Source organism: Felis catus, chromosome C1 (assembly GCF_018350175.1).
Source record: "Felis catus isolate Fca126 chromosome C1, F.catus_Fca126_mat1.0, whole genome shotgun sequence".
NCBI classification, from domain to species: domain Eukaryota; kingdom Metazoa; phylum Chordata; class Mammalia; order Carnivora; family Felidae; genus Felis; species Felis catus.
In genome coordinates, this window is record NC_058375.1 from 215473016 (window position 1) to 215480439 (window position 7424).

General features: G+C 44.1%; 1 long non-coding RNA gene across 1 annotated transcript in view; it reads left to right on the forward strand.

Annotated features, from left to right (window-relative positions):
• Nucleotides 1-432: 432 nt before the first annotated feature.
• The window catches only part of LOC109503189, a 9013-nt gene continuing 2021 nt past the window's right edge, over nt 433-7424 (forward strand). The window contains exon 1 of the long non-coding RNA XR_002162095.3: nt 433-695. This is a non-coding gene — a long non-coding RNA (uncharacterized LOC109503189). The remainder of the gene's footprint in view (nt 696-7424) is intronic.

The following is a 7424-nucleotide window of genomic DNA, read 5'->3' on the forward strand; positions in this document are numbered from 1 at the left end:
TCTTTCCACTAAGCCTTGGCTTCTGCTTACGCATCTGTCCAAACCTCAGGCTTTGAGGTCTGAATCTTTATCAGTTGGTATAAATGAAAAGACTTGTAAATTCCAGGCGGTCTTAGTGAACTGAACCACTGAAATGTCACCTTTCTGCCTCTTCACTGCGGTCTGTCATAGCTCTGATTTCCCTGTGGGGAAGGACGGTCCTTCCCTTGGAAAGGGTTCATCATCTCCTGCTAGGGTTCATTTAACACGACAGTAGCCACGATACTCCCTGCAAAACACCATTAAATATCAGCCCAACCTGTCCTGTCCCTGGAAGCCAACAGGCCTTGCTGTTTACAGACAGCTTAGGCAAGTCTGCAGTTAACCTGGGAAAACTCTCGGTTTCTACTGGGCGTGGCTTCAAGATTCTACTGGGCGTGGCCTCAAGATTCTACTGGGCGTGGCTTGAAGATGGCAGGTGGTTTCACCTTTCAGTAGTCTCTGAGTTTATGCGGGTTTTATTCAACAGGTTTCCAAAGTCAGTTTTTATTATCTCACCCTTCTTCCGCACCTTTTGCTACAGAACCTTTACTTCCTGCCGCTACTAAGATCCAAGCCCCCGTTCACCACAGCTAACGTTTTTCTTCACCGCAGAGTTGGTTCCCTCCTAGGGATCGCTGTTGGAACATCTGGACTCAGCTTCCAGAGACACACGGGTAAGTTGCTGCCCCTTTAAGGACGGTGTTTCTTAGCAACGATGGATTGTTGGCCCTGTTTCCTATCAATCGATTCTCTGCAAGCCGTGCTCTGCTAAGTTTCCAAACTAACCATTGGGAAGTAGTAGCCGATGCACTGAAACTAGCATGCTCTCCCAAAAAAAAAAAAAAAAAAAGTCAAAGAAATCTAATCAGAGTAACACGTCGTAGGACTATTCTAGTTGTACTGATTCATACTACTTATCAGTGTTGCTTAATATTTTCTGTGAAGCTCCAAATGTGCTTTTTGTTTCAGTGCCTGGAACAACTGTGGCCAACAAAGTTTAAATATATACATCTAAGTCTCTAGGTACACATACATATTCATATATTTACGTATATATACTTTACTTTTCGTTTCTTCCGTTTACATTTCATTTTCCTTTGCATTTCTTCACGTGCTTATTGGTCGCTCATGTTTCTTGTTGAATGACTGGTCAGTGCGGGACAAGTGTGACCTTTGTCTGCAGAGACCTCATCCGGACCCCTGCTAACCAGCCAGGAAAGCATCGGTTCCACTCAGAGCCTCGGATTATATGTCATTAAAGCAAGAAACTTGGACCAGAGAACCCTCGGGTCCTTGCAGGCTCTCGGTATTTATGATTCCAGGAATAACTTCTCTTCATACTCAGAAATAAGTCAGGGAGGGAAACTTCAGAGCACCATGAGAGGAGGAAATAAGGGGACCCCGCTTATTTTGGGGGCCATGGAAGTCTCCTTGGAGAAGAGATGGGAGCATAAGTAGCAGCGAGCAGTTGCAATGGGGACCAATAAAGGAGAAATGCGAGTGATAAAGACAAAAACACATCCAGTGACACCTGTTACACATGGAAAGGCAGTCTCCATTTGGGACCACTGTGATAAGCACAGAGATCGCCATGATGGGGTTTTGCAGTGGAAGTAAGAGGGGGTCATCTCCAAATACCGCGTGGGCAAGTAGGGATTTCTAGCCAAGGGGCAGGGTGGGGATCAGTGGATGGAAAATTACTAAGAGGAAGCATCAGGAATAAAGGAGGTTCTGGCTCCACCTACCTGCTGAGTCTTGCTGAAGACAGGCCAGACGTGATCACGTATCACCTGGGGGCTGGGTCCTGGTCAGATATTGAGGGCCATCAGATAGCCAGGGCAGGGGGTCCTAGTCAATCTCCTGAAGCAGGACTCTTGCGAAAGCCAGATTTTACAAAGTGGTGCACAGATAGGTTTAGGAACCTGACTGGAGTTTGGTCAAGCAAAGAATCTTTGTCAGGGGTGGCAGGGACATTTGGGATTAAATGATTAAATTTAATCCAATGGGTTTTATGTTAGACTAAGTGATTAAGTCCAGGGCTGGGCATGGAGGACACGAGGACATCTGAACCAGCCTCTGAGAAAGATACGAATAAGCTGGAGGGCGCTGTCGTTCCCAGTCTCTGTTCCCTTTGCCATGTAGTTTCTCCGTGTCCACCCACTGTGGGCAGGGTCACTTCCCCATGCCTTGGTGATGGGCCCAACCATGTGATTTGCTTGGGCCAATGGGGTGTTGTAGGCACGGAATGTTCCCATGTGCTTCCATTGGATCTGTGTTTCTGCCGTTTATCCAAGGGGCCCTGCTGGGCCTGGAGGGAAGATGGTGGCCATGTAGAGCAGAGCCACCTCCAGCCATGCTGAGTCTAGACTAGCTGACCCCCGGTCAACCCACGGGCTCGGGAGCTACATAAACACCTATTGCCACATGCTGTGACAATGTTGATGACATTCAGAAGTAAGGCTACGGTTATCTGCTATATGGCAAACTTGGGCTTGAGTGGAGCTAATGTTGACCTCCAGGGCACTTCAAGCCATACTGCAGGAAGAATTATATCTGTTTCCAGGGAGTTCTAACACCGGGTAGAAGCCTGGACACTGACTTGGGTTAAGGCAAGGAAGTCCAGTGGGACCCTAGGAAGAAGGAACTGGTGAGCTGTAGAAAGGCCACCAGGATCCAGGCAAAGGGAAGGGGAATCCGCAAAGCCAACTTAACAAAGAAACAGGAGTAAATCCAGGAACCATGTGGGAAGCCTGCTGTATTAACCAGAATGGATAGAAGGTGTTGGAGGAAGGTCAGAAAGAACTTCATGGCCTGTGCATGACCTGGGGAAGAGCCTGATATCCCTGCTCATGGGAACAGCACGGATTCAAAGCACACTGCCCTTTGGGACAGGTGCACACCCAGCACTGCCAAGGAGGGATCAAGACCTGTGGGGGACTTAGCCTCAGGGTCTGAGATGTGGCAGGGGGCAGCGCAGGTGGAAAGGATAGCATTTTCCATGCATATGGTGCTGTCACGTACATCGTCTCCTTCATCTTCCCCATCGTCCTAGAAGTAGGTACTAACATGCGCATCCTCTGGATCAGGACCCGGGGTTCGTGTAAACGAAGTGGTTTTCCTCCAGGTCACGTGAACAGAAAGAGGCAGCACTGGGGTCCAAACCCATCGCTTCTGGATTCTGCCCTCTTACGGGAGAGCTTGCCCCCAGCACACGTATCTGAGGTCTGTTCTGGCTGCGATGGCGTTTGTCGTCTGCTTTTCATTTCAGTCGTTCAGAATATCCAGCAAGTTCCTTTTGCTTTGGTTCCATGCTCGCAAGGCCACTTTCTGTTTACCTTTCGCTTTCTCGCATAGACTTGTTGGTAGGCTGACCCTAAGTGTTTCCAACTTTAGGAAGTTTATTCTGTGGTCCTTGCTGCGAGTTCGTAGGTTGGCATCCCTGAGCATGCTCGAGCCTCTGCTGATGTTGGGTAGGATAAGGCTTGGTAGCTCTGGGTTTATTGACCATCAAGATTCCGGACATGGAACGGACCTCAAACTTGGGGACCCGCCCAAGAGCTGCTGCTCAGCCAGATTTGGGGTGACTTTCCTGGACAGCACTGCTCGGGCTTCACGTCTTTCAACCGCGGAACACAGTGGCAAGACCGGGCCAGCGGGCTTATTTTTGGAGGGCGTGTTCTTGAACTCCACACTGCCTTCTTCTTGGGTTAACAGCACTATGCTTTGGTGACACATTAATACTTTCTGCCTTCATTAGCTCCCAATGCAAAGGGTAGAAAGCAAACCGTAAGATGCTAATAGAGCTTTTTTTTTTTTTTAAATAAATAAAAAAGAAGGAATGCATCGTATCACAGTTACAAATCTCCGAGACTGAGACGAGGAGGTTCCTCTGTGTGGCAGCCTGGTACCATCTATACGGAAGGACGGGCTTGGCGTCCCCACGCGCAGGCTCCGTGGCACTGTTCGGTGGCCCAGGTGACACGCCTGTTTTGTCTGGAACACGCTCTGAAGCATACGTTTTCTGCTGGAAGAAAAACATGTTTTAAGAGGTTTTGTTTCATTTCGCCGGCTGCTGATTCAAACACTTGTCCTGCTTTCATAGTCCGTGATTAATTGCAGGTTCCTACTCCTGTGGGAATTACTCAAGGCTCCTCTCAAAGCCGCGCTGCACTCGTCAGCGTGACTCACCTTTTCACGATTCCAGAGCTAATAACAGGGATTATCCAGTCGGCACTTCGGGAAATGAGTGAGAGTGAAGTAAGCTAGCGAGCTCCTTCTACCTCTCTTGAGTTTGAAACGGAAGGTTTTTTTTTTTTTTTTTCTTTTCCTAAGCGTTTGCTTTTCTGTTTTTGTTTTCTGCAGAAGGGGACTGTTACATTTGCTTTTCTTGGGGAAACAAAAACTTTTTAATGAAGTCTAGCCTATAGAAGAAAGCACAGATTGTAATAAGTGTGCAGCCCGATAGATGTTGGCGGTATAAACCCACCGACATTTCTGGCACCCCAGAACAAGAATCAAAACATGGCCAGCTGTTTGAGGTATAATTAACATATAAAAATTATACATATTGATTTTCTGTGCAGCATGGGTTTTTAAAATACATATACATTGTAAACTGATTACCCCAAGCAAGTTAATTCACGTAACTGTGACCTCGCGATGTGCATGCATGAGAACGCTTACAATCTACTCTCTCAGCATAGTTCAGTTATGTAACACAGTATTACTGAGTCTAGTCACCCTGCGGTACATTAGGTCTTCAGGACGTATTTATCCTGCAGAACTGAAACTCTGTGCCCTTGGCCGACATCTCCCCATTTCCCACCCCTCCAGCCTCCGACAGCCACCATCCCAGTCCCTGCTTCTGTGAGGTAGGCTTTTTAAAAAAAAATTTTTTTTTTAACGTTTATTTATTTTTGAGACAGAGAGAGACAGAGCATGAACAGGGGAGGGGCAGAGAGAGAGGGAGACACAGAATCGGAAGCAGGCTCCAGGCTCCGAGCTGTCAGCCCAGAGCCCAACTCAGGGCTCGAACTCACGGACTGCGAGATCGTGACCTGAGCTGAAGTCGGACGCTTAACTGACTGAGCCACCCAGGCGCCTGTGAGGTAGGCTTTTTACGAATCACACGCATACAAGTGAGATCATGTAGTATTTGTATTTCTGTGCCTGGATTATTTCACTTAGCGTGATGTCCTCCAGATTCGTCTATGCTGTCACAAGTCATGGAGTTTCCTTCTTTTTAAAGGCTGATCATTTTCCACTTAAAGACTGTGTATATATGTGTGCATATATATATATTATGTATATGTGTGTGTGTATATATATAATGTGCATGTGTGTATATATGTGTGTAAATGTGTGTATATATAATGTGTATATATGTATACGTATATATGTGTATGTATATATGTATATATGTATACATGTGTGTATGCATGTATATAATGTGTACATGTGTATATAATGTGCATATGTGTGTATATAATATGTATATATGTATACATATATGTATGCATATGTATACATATATGTGTATGCATATGTATACATATATGTGTATGTATATATGTATATGTATATGTGTATACAATATATGTATGTATGTATATGTGTGTGTATATATGTGTATGTATATATATGTATATATATGTATATGTATATATATGTATATGTGTATGTATGTATGTATATATGTATGCATATATATATACATTACATACATATATGTACACACACATAAACTTATGTCTCACATTTAATTCATCTATTCATCCAGTGATGGACACTTAGGTTATTTCCATGTCTTGGCTATTGTGAATAATTCTGCACTGAACATGGGGGTGCGGATATCTCTTCGAGCCACTGATATCATTTCCTTTGGACATGTACCCAGAGGTGTGATTGCTAGGCTATGTGCTCCCTAATTTCTAACTCCTTAAAGATTTTCTTTGCCTTGAACTTTATGTAAATGGAATCAGACTATATACTCACTTGTCTGCTTTCCTTTTTTTCACATACTGCTAGGATTGTGAGTTTGAGTTTCGTCCGTATTATTAGGCCTAGCACTATTTGTTCATTTTTATTGCTGTATAGTATTCCACATCAAATCACAACTTATTCTACTGTTGATTCTGTCCCCAGTGACCAATGACATGGACTCTCACTTCAAATATTCATCGGCCAATAATACTTAAATAATATTTATCTAACAGCATTTCTCCATTTCTCTGTCGAGTCTTCTCTCTTTGGACTTTTAAACCTTTATTTTATTTTCTATAAATTTTTGAGTTTTTATTTTAGCTTGTAATCTGCCAAGAAGTTGCAAGAATTATCTAATGAATACTCATATATCTCTTCATCTAGATTCATCAGTTATCAGCAATTTGCCACATTTGTTTTATCTATCTACCTATTTACGTATGTATCTATCTACTTATCTATCAATGTTTTGCGGACCGTTTGAGAGTAAGTTATAGACACTGTAACCCTTCATCTCGAAATACTCAAGGAGGGATCCCTTCAGCACAAGGACGTTTTTTTTCAAAACGACAATATTATTATCTAATGGGATGAATTTAGCATTTTCATATTGCTTTTATATGACATGGAATCCATATAAGAAATGTGGCAGGTGTCCTAATGCATCTGTGATAGCACTTTCCCTGGACCAAGCCCACACGCTGCAGTCGGTTGTCACAGATCCGTAGACTCCTTTCATCAAAACAGGGTCTTACTCTGTCTTTGTTTTTCATGATATCGACATTTTTGAAGAATACAGACTAGCCATTTTAGTTTTTTTTTTTAGTGTTTATTTATTTTCGAGAAAGTGCAAGTAGAGGAGGGATAAAGAGGGGGGACTGAGGGTCTGAAGCAGACTTTGCGCTGACAGTGCAGAGCCTGATGTGAGGCTTGAACTCACGAACCGTGAGACCACGACCTGTGCCGAAGTTGGATGCTCAACCAACTGAGCCACCCTGGTGTTCCCAGACTAGTCATTTTGTAGAATGTGTGCTGGTATGGATATTTCTGATATTTAAATCAGAGTTTTTATTCCTCCCAGGAGATTCCATAATTGATGCTGTGTCCCCAGCGCCTCACTTCAGGAGGCCATAACGTCACTTTGGTCACCCAAATAAAATGATTTCCACCCTATTTCTCCACCAGAAAGCTAACATTTTCCTCCTATGTTATTAATCTATGGAGAAATGATGCCATGTTGATATCAGGCTCCCCAACAACATTCACCCAACATTCACCCATTATATTGCCACTGTGGTCGTCACACAGTGGTGATTTTCCAACCCCACGATGCCTTCTGTACTTGTTAGCTGGCATTTTGCCGTCAAAAGATGAGACTTCGCTTCTTTCCTTTGGGTTTCACTGTCTCTATTTTTTACCAC